The 14377-nt window shown below is 40.2% G+C and overlaps 1 pseudogene; it reads right to left on the bottom strand.

The window, feature by feature from the left end:
• Window positions 1-5259: 5259 nt before the first annotated feature.
• LOC133997354 (uncharacterized) lies at window positions 5260-7715 on the bottom strand (annotated as a pseudogene).
• Between the last annotated feature and the right edge of the window lie 6662 nt (window positions 7716-14377).

The following is a 14377-nucleotide window of genomic DNA, read 5'->3' as shown; positions in this document are numbered from 1 at the left end:
TTAAAATTTATTTAACAAATGTCTATTGTCTACAATATATAAATCATGTATGATGTCAACAATTACTACTAGAAAATATCCAAAAGTTGTTTAAAAGGAGAGAAAAACATTATGATTTGAGATCCAGTTTTCTGGTTTTGTATCTCTCAAAACCAGGTGGCACAAAACAAAGCACAGCAACTTAGCTAATTAAGGCTATTTATCTGGTGTAACTTGGCTAACTTTCTTGGAATATTGTATGAACAGTCTCACATTGGAAAAAGGAAGGTTTTCATGTTCTTCCCATTCTGCTGAAATTGGATAAATACAGAAATGCTGTGGTCACAACTGAAGCTAGGTTGCTTGTTGCTGCTAGTGAGTAAACACCATGAAGTGTATGTTTACAGTATCATGGCCATAAACCATTTTGAGTAAAGAACAAGAAAAATAAGTGAAATCCTTCTACTGCTGTTATAGCATCTGGAGCTAGTGGGGAAGCTGACAAATCAGAAAAAGTGGGCTATAACAGCCTGTTTCATAAAGAAGTTGAACTGATGGACTGCATACAGATCCAATAATAGAAGATCCAGTAGAAGATCCAGTAGTAATAATAATAATAATACATTTTATTTAGATGGTGCCTTTCAAGTCACCCAAGGTCGCCTTATTAAACAGAGTGCCTTGGTAGTTGAGTGGTTACCGCACACCCCACATAATGGCGACGTCCCTGGTTCAATTCCAGTAAGGGACCTTCACTGCACATCCTTCCTCTCTCTCTCTCTCCCGGTTTCCTATTGGCCTTTCAAATAAAGGCAAAAAATTCCCCAAAAATAAATCTGATTAGAAAGAGAAAAGAAAAAGGTTCGGTTGGAGGGAGAGGTTGATGGAGTGGAGGTCCAAGTATATCGGTCTCACTTTAGGCGGAAACTCCAAGCTACCATCTGCTCGATTTCAGAAACTCAGTTTTCAAGAGCTCAGGCTTCCAGAGGGGTTACCAGGGGCGCAAAATACATGATAGTGTACCAGGAAAATAAATTAAAGCTGCAAGCAGATGTTTGTCATATGAGGCTGACTTCCTGTGTCCAGTAGGTGGCGTTATGAATATGAGTCAATATTGACACATGGACGTGTTCAGGTCAGGACCCTCATCATGTGAGGAATTTGGGGCAGATTGTACAATGCTTCCTGTTTTATGGCGAAACATCAAAATTGGCCGCTCTGCCACGCCCACCAGGTGTAACGGAGGCAAAAGATTTTGATAACTTGTTAACAAATTTTCAAGGTCTGAAGATGATACTGAGTGAATTTGAAGTCTGTAGAGTCAAATCTGTAGTATGTATACATTTTGCTACACCCATTTCTGGGACCCATAAGATATAACATTTTTCACCAGGTCTGATGCATGTGCAAATTTTCGTGCATGTTTAGGCCAAAAATGCATTTGTTTTCGAAGAAAAAAACGCAGAGCTTTTCCTACAGATACAATAGGGCCTTTGCACTGTGAAGTGCTCAGGCCCTAATTACCAGGCATATAAGTGGCTGCTATATGGACTGTTAATTCATGAAGGGAAGGATACGATGGGTTCTTTCTGTTTGGTCTTGATGGGGCAAAAAAAATGATTATGATGAACACTCTATAAAGTTAATGAACCTTTTTCACAGAACGTTTTGACAAGTCACTGGAGAAGCACAGGTGCAGATAATAAAATTAATGATGGCTGAATTGAACTGTTTCAGTTTCAGGGTGCTGGTATTGTGCATGCTGACTTTTGTCAAAGCTCACCAGGACACTTACATAGAATAGAGCCATTGTTAATGTTATTAGTATCACCTGTGCCTTTCCCACTATGACCAGTCAAAATATCTGTTGGGAAAAATACCTATTAATGGTGACAAATCATGTATATGAAATTACTCGAAGGGGGTATGTCTTATCCCTTAAAATCAAAACTGTGAAGGAAGCCATTTCATATGATGATAATGTAGTCCCAAAAAAAAATCCAAATTTGTGGAGTTGACTTTATTTTTTTTTCAATCATTCTTTCAAGCTGAAAAATGTTTTGGCTAATGTCCTCAGCAGCAGCAGCATTTGATGTCTATCCTGCAGTCAGGATGGGAGAGAAGGTCAAAGGTCACTGAGGAGGCAAGGATTCAGATAATTTGTGCTTTCAGTCAGTATCAAATTCAGTCCACACTCATTTCACTTTCCCTTGTCTGAGTGCTGTGCCACTGCTTACAGGCAGGAGACAAACATGATGAAAATTGCATTCTTGAATTAAATCAAGGATTATATTTCAGCCAGATGAGAAGGGTAACTTGATTTCTCCAAATTCAGGGGTCATTCCAGGTAAAAAATAAGGGAGCCTCACTCGATCAGGACAAGTCATTCATCTCTCTGTAGAGTCAAACTTGTCATGTGTTTGCTAGCATGATAGACAGCCACATAGCAGATAAAAGAACAACAATCTGATTTTAATGAGGGATAGCAGGTGAAGGCAGCTTGTTAAACATGATAAAACGTATTTTTGTTTTTAATGTTATTGTGAAAGGCTTCTTATCTTTTACACTGTACAGGGAGAAGATGATGTAAGAGGCCTGGTGAAATGTTGCATGTTTTAGTGCTGCTTCGGCATGTTGTTTCATATAAAGTGTGTGTGTGCATGTGTGCTACAGGATGTCTCAGATTCCTACAACCTCTTTTTCAACATTTCATAGTTTAAACATTTTAAATTTTACAAATCAGTTTGCCTACCTATAGACTGCTGAACACCAGTATACTCCTACCAAAAGTATTCCCATCTGTTAAATCAGTGGCTGAAAAACGGCTACAATTATAAAGAAGGAAGATGTCATTTTTCTCTCACTGTTTTCATTTCCCAGTATTTTCATGCTCCACAAATAAAAAAGAGAAATACTGGATACATGTATGTATAGATACAATCCAGGTTATTCAAGGTCTCTAAATCACAAATTTGTGTCCATCACCAGGGAATCTATAACGGATCAAAATCACCAGACCCCATATAAGATGCCCCTATATAAGTGCTGATTGGTAACAGCAGATGCATACATTTAGTAAAACAATAGTCTAATTTACAAGTAAGCAAAGAGCCTTGTAGCTCACTCACAGTATCACACATGAAGCTTAGTAAAAGTTCAGTCAGGAAGACTTCCTTTTTGCATGCTCATGTATATAGTTTTATTTCTCAACCCTCTGTCATTCTGATCTCTCACACACTTCACTCATACTTTCCTTGTTGTCATTTCCGGGATTATCAATTGAGAAGTCAGCTGTTCACATCTCCTGGTCAAATCTAACCAATAGCATTGTCAGCATTTCACAAACCTTTATTGTCAGCCTATCATATTGCAGCTGTCTTTGTTTATGTTTTCCCTTGATTGAAAATCTCCTTGTAGAGTCCAAGCGCCAAAGGCTTTTGACAGTACGTAATCACCAATATCATCTGTATAATAAACAACTTTTTGTTTCATTAATTTGTCTCTCCAAAATGAACTTGTTGTTCTTCAATCTCACATTATACCCTGACTCAGCTAATAGAGCTTGAGATACCTATAGTGTCTCATGCAGAATCATTCACCATTACAGTCCAAGACACATTCGTTCCTGGAAATTGACTTACATTTAGCAGTTGGCAAGATGGCTACATTAGTTGCAGAGCTGTAAAGAACATCTGAGTCTACCTGTTAGAAAATGTCATGTCAAAAACCTCATCACACAACACCTGAGGTATGAAGGAGAATCACTTCTGAGAATTACTGAGTTCATCTGGCCCTGAAACAACTGGCCATCAGGTTGCGGGCTGCTCCTCAGGTTGACCGTTATAAAACATGAACTGCCCAGAGCACTTATGTTGAGTGAGAGGAGGTTGTGGGAGCGAGCCGCTCATCTTCGCTGCATGCAGTGCTTGTCCGAAGGAAGAGGTATTCAGCACGTTCTCTCTTATTCTGCTTAGCACAGAAAAAAATAAATATGCCTTATGGATAGCAAAATTTGGATCTCATCATCTTGAACCCATCATACTGACCATCTCCACTGAAATTATTATACCCATTTCAATTCAGTGAATAATGAATTTCACAATTTTGTGCTCCACTAGCTCCTTTTTCTCATTGACCTTATCAAGATGTGAAAGGCTTATTGTGTCCTCACCCAATGACACTGAAAAAGGCCGGGGGCCAGTATTCAGTCCTTTTCTCAAGTAGATAATATTACCATGATGCTGATGCCTTTGAAAAGTGAATACCAGCTGCATTGTCTATCTACAGTAAGTAACTATTATGGGTGTGTGTGTTGTAGGAAAACAAAATGGGGGTTTTCAATTCAGTTGCCCAGCAACACAAACTGCTGATATTGCTCTAACTTTGCTATCATGACTGTCACGAGCATCAAGGAGCAAATGCAGGTCACTCAGTCAGAGCCCAAACACTTAACCTCCTTTTCACATGCTCGTTAAGACGCATCATATTTGAAAGCATACGAGAAAATCATATTCTGTAAGTCAAGAGTGTTCTGTGTTCAGTGTTACATAACATGGTGTTAGATGCACTATGAGGTTGCCAATGCAGTATTCTACAACACTATTAGCACCCTACACAACACCCAATGTCTAGAACATTGTCCCATGAAAGTAAATTTAGTATCATATTTCTTTTTCCTTTCCTTATGACTAAGCTTGAATGTCAAACCACCCCACTCTTAAATCATTTAAGATCAATGACAGTTGCACAGTTTAAAAAAAGCAAAAAACAAACAACCTACCGTTTACTGTGAGATGATGCAAGCAGCAAGATACATGGACCCATAGGAGCAGAACAGATTGCAATTAATTCCTAGAGTGTAACAGAAAATGATCTGTTAGAAAAGAATGATGAGCTTTGTGGAGAAAAATAGAGACAGGGATTGATGGTACTTTTGTGTGACTACAACTATACATAAATGTAGGCTGAAATACATGTCATCTTACAGAAATTAGAGATGTGGTGAGCTATGTGTATTTTTGGGGTAATTCAGCGTATCGGACTGTTCTTGTTTCTTCATCACTGTAACGTTGTTTTAATGAAGTCATTCATTTTTAAATTAATTAATAATTATGTAATGAGTCATTTACTATAAATTATGGATATTCATTGGTTGAAAGATACATTAAAGATGCACTGGGGCACATCTTCAGTGATGTTCCTGAGGTCATCACGTGTTTTATGGTCTTTCAACATCAGACATCCCAGACATCAGGTGACCCAGACAGGGTTGATCAGACCCTAGATTGTGTCCCAGCAGCATTGGCCCACGTCGGACCTCAATAACCACAGCCATCTGGAGGCTCTTTTAGCGGCTTCTGTGGCGGACTTGATGGCTTTCTTTTAGCCAACCCACTGATGCCAAGCAAGGTGTAGAGTTTGCTCAGTGAGCGGCCAGTAAAACCTCTACAACCCTACCGCCTATCCTCCGATACTGCTCCATCAGCTCCTGGTATTTGTCCCGCTTGCGTTTGTTCGTCTCCTCCATGCGGTCCTCCAAAGGAACAGTAAGCTTGATGAGTAGCACTTGCTTTGAAGCTAGCACAATGTCAGGCCTCAGGGTTGTGGTCACTATGTAGTCAGAGAACTTGAGTTGCTTCCCCAAGTCAACTTTCAGCTACCAGTCTGCAGCAGAGGTGAGCAGTCCAGCTGCTGGTCTTCGCTGTGCTTGCCCTGATGAAGATGATGTGCTTTGGGCCACGAAATTATTGGTTCTTGGACACAGCTTCAAAGATGGCCTCTGCCACCGTCTTTAGCACCTGGTCATGCAACCAACGGTAACGGCCCTCCCCCAGTGCTGATGGGCAGCTGCTCAAGATATGCTCCAGGAAGCCTCTTCCAGGACAACAGGGACATGCTGGAGAATTGGTCTTAGCCCAGACATGAAGGTTTGCTGGACAAAGCGAGGTTGTGGTACAGCTCCCAGCCCTGCCCATCCAGTTGCCACTGTGCCCACGAGACCCCTGTGTCTCGGCTGCAACTCTGCTATCTCCAGGCCTTCCAGGGCTCTCCACTTTCTGCCTGTCCGCACAACAATGCCTGCTAATACCGATCCTGAGTCCTTAGAGTCCCGGTAGAGTAGCATCTCCCTAGTTTGAGAGACCCTGAACTACTCATTGAGACTGCTGAAGGAGAGCTGGAGTTGTTGCTCCTTCCATAGAGTGCTGCACTGCTTAGGCTGCGTGGCAGGCCTAACCATCTGTGGAGGTAGCCTCTGATCTTCCTCTCCATGGTCTCCATGGTAGATAAAGCTACCTCGTACACCAGCAGAGGCCAGAGGACCCTAGGTAAGATGCCATGCTGGTAGATCCAAGCCTTGAACTGGCCAAGTAATCCAGACTTGTCTAGTTTGTTGAGCCAAGATTCCAGCTTCTTGATGGTAGTGTGGATAGCTGTTGTATCCTTGAGGCTGCAGTCAAAGACCTTACCCAGGCTCTTGACTGGTAACTTGGTGATGGATGGGGTTACAGTGCCATCCACAGAGAAGCAGAATTTATCGACAACCTTCCCTTGCTTCAACACCATGAACCTGGATTTGGTGGGCTTGAAACTCATTCTTGCCCAGGCTATGAGTTTCTCTAGGCCCTGAAGGATCCACCTGCCTCCAGGCACTGATGTTGTGGTGGACAACGAGGTGGACAGTGAGGTCATCCATGAAGGCCCTGATGGGAGGCTGCAGAATGCCTGACTTGGACAGATGATCTCTGCATTCAGTGTCTGCTGCCTTGACCACCATGTTCATAGCAAACAGGATAACGGAGATGGTACAACCAGTTATAATTCCTTTCTCAAGCTGATGCCAGTCTGATGTAATGTTCCAGAAGTGACTCTAAGCCTGAATTTGTTGTAGTAAACCAAGATGTGGTCCTTGATCTTACTGGGTACATGGTGCCAGGTCAGGCTAGCTTTCGACGAGCTTGTGGGGAATTGAGGCATATGCATTGGCAAGGTTACCCTTCCCTTTGCGAGCCTCCCTGATCAACTGAGTAACTACACCAGTGTGTTCTAAGAGTCTGGAAACTCCTGGGATGCCACCTTTCTGTACTGAGGTGTCAATGTAGGCATTCTTTAGGAGGAAGTGTGTCAACCTCCTGGCTGCTGCAGAAGATCTGCCCCTCCACACTGAGAAGCGAGATGGTTCGGAACTGCTCCAGCTTAGTTGAATTCTCCTCCTTTGGTATACAGACTCCCTCTGCATGCCCCCACTGCTCTGCTACTGTGCCCACCAAATCACTCACAGAATCTTCCAGAGAGCTTTCCAGAGGAACTGCTTTGCCAGAGCCTGAAGTTCTTGCAGTAGTTGGAGGATTTTCTCTGCCCTTCAGGTCGTGGTGTAGCTGGGTCTGGGGGTCTTTTGCTCATCAACACCAAACCTCTCAGCTGCAACGCTGACAGTGATGGTGGTTATAGTCTGCAGCCGACTGTCCGCATCTCCTTTCGCTGTTGCTTCAATTATTCCTGCAACTTCCTCATCGAGCTGCCACCACTCTCTGTGATGGCTTGCTGGAGGCCGCTGATCCAATGCTTCTGAACTACTTTGGTAGGCCCGGAGAGTTTAGTGCTTGGGCCCTGGAGAGTTTAGTGCTTGGAGGTTTTAGGCTCTGTGGGTTGCCTCCGGGCCTGGCTCCCCCTGCGTCTCACCATGAGTAGATCATGTGCGCTGCACTGCTCTCTCCCGCACCACACATTTCATTCATTGCTGATGATCCATTTCCCAATGTCGTTGCTGTAAGCTCCATCATATTGGGGTTAAATGTATTTTTAAACACTAATTTTATAGTGATTGTATGATTAAAAAATATTGTTAATACAAAACACAACAAAACAACTAACAGTCTGTTAGGGTCGTTTTAATTGTTGTCTTAACATGTAAGTATTTTACATGATTGTATATTAAATTGATTTATAACTGCAGTGTTTCACTCAGATATTGTGATGTATTTTGAGACATATGTTGTGTTATTTGCTTTATGTTGTTTGTACTCATTCTTGCTGACTATCTAGGCCTTAAGAAATTGTTTTTTAGTCTCAATGATGATGATATCCTGGTAAAATAAAGGTTACATAAGAAAATTGATTTTTTTATGACTTTTGGCTGAACGAGTATCTACCAATTTGCCTCTTTAAAAGATATGATTTTTTCTTATTGTCAACAAATCCAATAAAAATACAAAAATCTGCTCTCAGTATTTTCTGACTTCCCTCCCCTGCCTATTGCTCTCAGCTTCAGGCCCATTAATTCCTACTTAAGATGTAAATCTAAGTCGCAAACATATGCTTTCCTTTTTTGAAAAAGGCTAAATAACTTCTTAAAACAGCTGGTCACTGAACATAACTGAGATAGGAGTAAACATTGTATTTGTTGGGACTCTCCAGATGCATGTATGACAGCAGAATAGTGTATGTGGGACTGACTCAAAATAAACTGTATAGTGCCCATGTTCATTGCAATGAAGAGACATGTAAGCCAGTGTAATGGTGGATGGGTTTTTAATAGTGCAGGTCTGTAGCACAGAGGAATACATTTACAATAGTTGTTAGTAAGATCAATGTATCATTGGGATATGTTGACACTGGATTTATTGACTTCTCATTTTTCCTGTAAAATTTACTATAAGCACCTACTTGAGCCAGTGAGAGACTGTGTAGTAGAAGTGTCAAAGAAGAGATCATTGCAGGTACACAAAAGTCCATCTATTAACATAACAAAACATTAACATAATCTGTTCTCTGCCAGTCTAATTTCCACCCAGATGGCACTTGTTTTTGGGTGTGGATGGCAAGATAGTAGAAAGTACACAACACAACCACCCAAAGATGAACAGCAAACACTGCTGAGCCATTTTCCTATTGAATGAGTCTGCGAGTAACAGAGTGAGCTATTTTTGCTGTGACCTGCATGGCAGGGAGCGGTGAGATCTAAAACACCCACACGATTCATTAAACCGATGTGTAGCACAAGTGTTTGAAAATGAGTGTCTAAAAAGCAGCAATTATAATGACTGGTCTACGCTTCAGTGCAAGTCAGAAAAGTAAAGCACTCTTCATTTTTAAATGAGAAGTACTGTAAGCACCAGGATAAATGTAGTATGATCATACATGTCAGTAGTTTGTGTATTTTATTGAGTATATGGCAAGTTTAAGTTTATGGCACAGTGTGTTTTTAGGTTTTCTCCTGGCTTACAAAATCTAATCACAGGCTTGCATGATCTGGATGAGGCAAAGGCACACACAGGCATACAAACGCCGCCTTCTAAGTATGGTATGTGCCACCGAGACTAGCGTGTCCAACAGATAATGAGCTGCTGGGCTGCTGTGGGTTGACGGCTCCAAAGGGAAATGGGTAACCACAAAGTCAAAGGGATAGAAGGAGAGGGAGGAGTTCTGTGGGTGCTTTCTTATCAAAGCACACCACATAATATCCTTGAGCAAAAGCTTGTTATGCAATGTGCAAAAGCCCCATCACACATGCTTGAGTAGACTTGCACTCAAAGGTTTCCCTGACGTCTAAAAACAACATAGTATTTCTTGAACATGTGTCTCTGCACTGCAGCAACAGCCTCAATCTTAAAAAATTAGAGGATCTTTTATGGTTTGGCGATGTTGCTGTTTTTGTTCAGTGGTTGAGTCTCTACGGAAACGTGGTGCCTGTGTTTTTACTACTCACCCAATGTTCGCCAGATCTGATGGACCCATGACATTATTGGCTTTATAATTAAAACAATACATCCATAACAATGTATGTAAAGTAAATGTTAGCAAACCATTTATTATTTCATTTTTACCATCTTTACTTGTTTTCACTTATAATTCCTACACTTTTATTAATGTCTGGTCCAGTGAAGCCAAATACCACATGAGTAATATAATGTGTAGGGGGGTGCACAGTGCCTTCTGTGAACATGACTCCTTTTACATGTTGTTCACAGAAAATGAGCCAAGCCCAATATGTCTCCGGTTGAAAAAATTGTTCATTGGATAATTTTTCTTTAAGTTAACATTGAAAACAGGTTCCACAAACCTGAAAACCACACGTGGTTTAAATATGAGACCCCAATTAATTTGCATGGATTCCCCAGTTCAGCTCTCAGACACGTATTGATTGGTCTGTCATTGTGTCTGACTGCGTGTGTGTGTGTGTTTGTGTGTGTGTGTGGATAAGATTGTGTATATATCCACAAACAGGCAGAGACCAAGAGTAACAGACTGTGGCAGAGAAGGAACAGAATCTGTAATCATACAATTATTAAACTCATCACTTTTCTCCTCCAAAGACATATTCTTAATTAATGAATAAATCTAGTGTCAAGAGTTAAAATAGTGCCTATAATTTCAGTACACAGTACAGTTGTTTAAAAAGCTCTCATCTCAGCTGTTTGCTACGTGTCTGTGTGTGCACACTTGTACTCACGCACTCTGCAAACTTCCCTGTCAGACACACAAACCCCAAGGAAACGCTAAGAAGAGAAGAGTCACTACTAAGTAAAGGAAGAGCTTATGGTATCTATCATCACCATGAATACAGCAGTATTCTTACAACTGTATCCACACCACCTATTGCTGTTTTATCTGATAGAGATATAAACTAATACATGCTGACTTTAGTTTATCCTTTTATTATTAGTATTATGTTATGTCACATGGTTGGCAATCTCCTATTGATTGGTTGCAAAATGTCAGAACACCAGATGCACTACTGTATGAGCCTGTCAGAGAGAGATGCTGAGAAAGGAGGAAGATGGGGGGAAAAAAAGCAACTCAAGAAAATTGTAGTGCTGCTGAGTCTGGAGAAATCTCTTTTGTCGAGACCATGATAGATGTAAATGAACTGATTGAACTCACAAGCATCTTTGTGTGCAAGACCACACAACAGCTGGCAGATATTTTGGATGGTATGTAACACTGACTTCTCTGTCTTCCTCTGCAACATACAACTAACTATGACATACAAATCTGCACAGATTTGCAAAAATGTTTATGTATTCTTGCTCAAGAGCAATTACTGCATATTGTCTACATAACCACAGCCTCATATAGCTTTCATCTCCATGGAATAGAAGACTATAGTTCTTCAAAAACAAACCTATGAAAAAGCCAAACCTTTGCACTAATATTCCTTCATTGTGATCAACATGAAGTTTCCTCCGACTGCATATTTATTGTCTGGAGAGGCTGGGAGACAAAAGCCACAGCCGTTCTCAAGTAGAAATATGCATTTAAAGTATATTTGAAGCTAACATTTTTAGGTGGAAAGGAGCAGGTAGCCCCAAATGAAATCTAAACGAGGCTGAAAAATAAATTATTTTTTCAAGGTTGGTTCAGGAAAAGTACAGCTGGCAGAACAGAATAAATCAGAAATACAACTCTACAGAGCGAAGCAGAGCAGAACAAAGGATCCAACAAAGACTGAACTTAAAAGAGGCTTAGAAATACTAGACGGAACTAATGAGGACACGAGGAGCAGGTGGGGAGATGGGCAGAGAAACTCAGGTGAGGGGAAAACCAAAACCCCAGAAACACAAACTTTCAAATGTAATAATTTCTTTTAAAGGTTGTTTTTTCTTTTTTTTTTTATTCCGTTTCTGTTTCGATCTTTTTACTGTAGCTGAACAGGAAGACACTGTCCATTGGAACACAAAGAGGGATTTTTTTTCTTTTATGCTCCATTACTTACATTGTGGCCAGTATGAATAAAATAAATGTTTACACTGAGCAAAGCCTGTTTAAATGTTCATATGGACACCTGGCTGTTTTTTAAGGCAGTCTTGAAATATTGTGAACCCTTCTTTTAATGGAACTCAGCCTTAGATACATTAAAAATACATAACACCAGTAAAGAAAATTTCAACGATTTTTTTAGTTAATTGCCTTTTCTTGTGATAAACACTTATCTTTTTCAGCAGATAAAATTGAAGTTTTTTATCTGTTACACTGGAGAGGCCCCTGAGAATAACATCAACATTTTAGCTTTAATGCTATACTTAATTATAGTCTCACAGATAGATATCATTGCAGTCTGCATGGAATCTCAACCCAGCGGTTATCTCCTCTCACCACCTTGTGTAGTAAAGTGCGTATGTGAGTATATTTGTCAGCTCAGTCAGCAATACCCTTGTCAGCTCCCATTAATCTTCATTAACCCCCCGTTGCCAATGTGTAGTGGTGTGACAGAGCAATGTGGGATAGGTGACACTGACATCACAGTGGGTGATGAAGAGCACAGGGACAGAAGATGTGTTTTTCTTTGTACAAAGTCTGAATTCTGCTGTAACAAATGGAGTTGAGAGAAAATCTGAGGGTCACTGCCAGGGAAAAGTTTCAAGCATGTTCCACACAATAGAAATCTACTGTAAGACAACCAGTCTAAACCCACTGATGTTTTTGTAGCTCTTTGTTTTTTTGTCTCACTTTTAGTGATTCAAGAAAAGACACAAATTGCATCCTTAGCTGACATAGGACACAAATGTAACATAAGTAGTTTAATTGTTGTGAAGAGATCATTGAGTACTTGCCTCGCTCTCTGCTTGAAGTTTAGTTTTGCCATTTCAGTACCATTTTAAAGAGCAATGCTGAAAGAGATGATAATGAACTGAGTTGCTTGATCAGTTATGCAATAGTCGTGTGTGTGTTTGTGTTTTGAAATACTGTAGAAGTAAAATAAAATATACACAGTTACACTTTAAATGTTGAGAAAACTTTTACAGTGTTCATTGTTCATTCATTATTCTAACCATAACATCTGAAGGACAAACGCAGATTTAAACTCAGCTTTGTCTAGAAGGTCCAGACAAGTCTAACTGAGCTCAGACATTAGGTCAAATATAAACTGGTGTCGCAGAGATGTAATTGAGCAAAAGCATTGAACCTTGAATTGTTTCAGCGGTGCAGGACTGAGCATCAGTGTGTTTGTCAGGAATTGATAGGCAAATAAAGCAATTTTCAGTAATGTTAAATTAGAAAAATACTGTGGACGTCGCTTTAATTTCCGTTCAGTTTCTTTGATAGTCTATAATCTGCAACGGGTACCCTTCAGTGTTTGATGAATACTTATTCAAGACTATCAGGTAATTACTGTGGCAGCCCAAACTGCTTGCAGGATTCAAAACTGATTTTCTTTCTCCACTGCTCTCCAGGCTTTTATACTTCAAAGCACTGCAGGTGCCAGTGTGACTCTGTATTCAGTGTGTTACTCTGATAGGCATGCTTGTGTGCTATTTGCAGGTGTTTCATGTGTATAAACACATTCGCTCTCGAGTTCACGTTTATTTCGCTCAGTTGTTCATGATGAGTGATTTTTGCAGTTGACTAAGCAGGAGATAAATTACTATGAAACTGTAAAACCAGAATAGTATATAGATTTTTATAGAATTTGAGCGCCATCGTGTCTTAGAAACTAGTGATTGAAACAACCAGACACTTAACATGCAATGCTGTGTTAAACGCAGATTAATAAGGGACAAGCTTGAGACCAGCCATGGTCATTCAAAGAAACTGAGTTTCCACATGAGTGCTAATTGTGTTTGAAACTATGTATTATCTGTTCTTACCCCTTCCAGTGGCGGCTGGTGACAAAAATGTTTGGGGGGGCGCAGTTTGATGGTTGGTGGTCCTAGGGTTAGTGTCAAATAAGCCGTAGCACCACTTCATACCGCAGCAAAAAAATATAAATAAGAAAGAAAAACTAATCTAAAAACAACACAACACACTATAATGTCCCCTGGTTTGTCCCAGTATGGTATCTCTGACCCACAGAAAGAGGAATAAAAAATTATAACCAGATATGATAAAATGCCCATTTCACTCACATCACTTCAAGATACCAGCAGTTAAAGCAGAGTTACCAATAAGGTAATATGCTTAAAAAGAGACACCACCTATATTTTAGATATTGTGTCTTCAGTCCTGATTTCACTGTAATCTGTTAGTTGTTGCAATACCTAAACATGACAATAGGTGGCGCATTAAGCACTATACACTGCTGTGATTAGGCATAATTTATTTAACTTATTTTAATAATGAAATTTACCCCAAATAAACTGTAATAGTCAAAATTACTTCCATCATTTCTTATCCTGCATTTATGCTTTTTAGTTTTTTACACTTCATAGTTATGTCTTTTATAAAGTATTTTTTAACACTTTACAATATTAATAACAGCAATGCAGCTACTACCTGATCTTTTATATGTCCTGTTGGAGCTGCTGGATGCAGCCACTGACTGAATCTATGTTCCTCTTCTGGAGCTTGGCATAGCAGAGGTCTACATGTGGCCAGATGTGGTGAAACAGCTGCAGAAAGAGCTCAGCAATGCTAAGTCTGCTAAAAACAACTTAGCTCCATGCTATTGTCTCGATGGCTG

Source organism: Scomber scombrus, chromosome 17 (genome assembly GCF_963691925.1).
Source record: "Scomber scombrus chromosome 17, fScoSco1.1, whole genome shotgun sequence".
NCBI lineage: Eukaryota > Metazoa > Chordata > Actinopteri > Scombriformes > Scombridae > Scomber > Scomber scombrus.
This window is presented reverse-complemented; position numbering and strand designations above follow the sequence as displayed.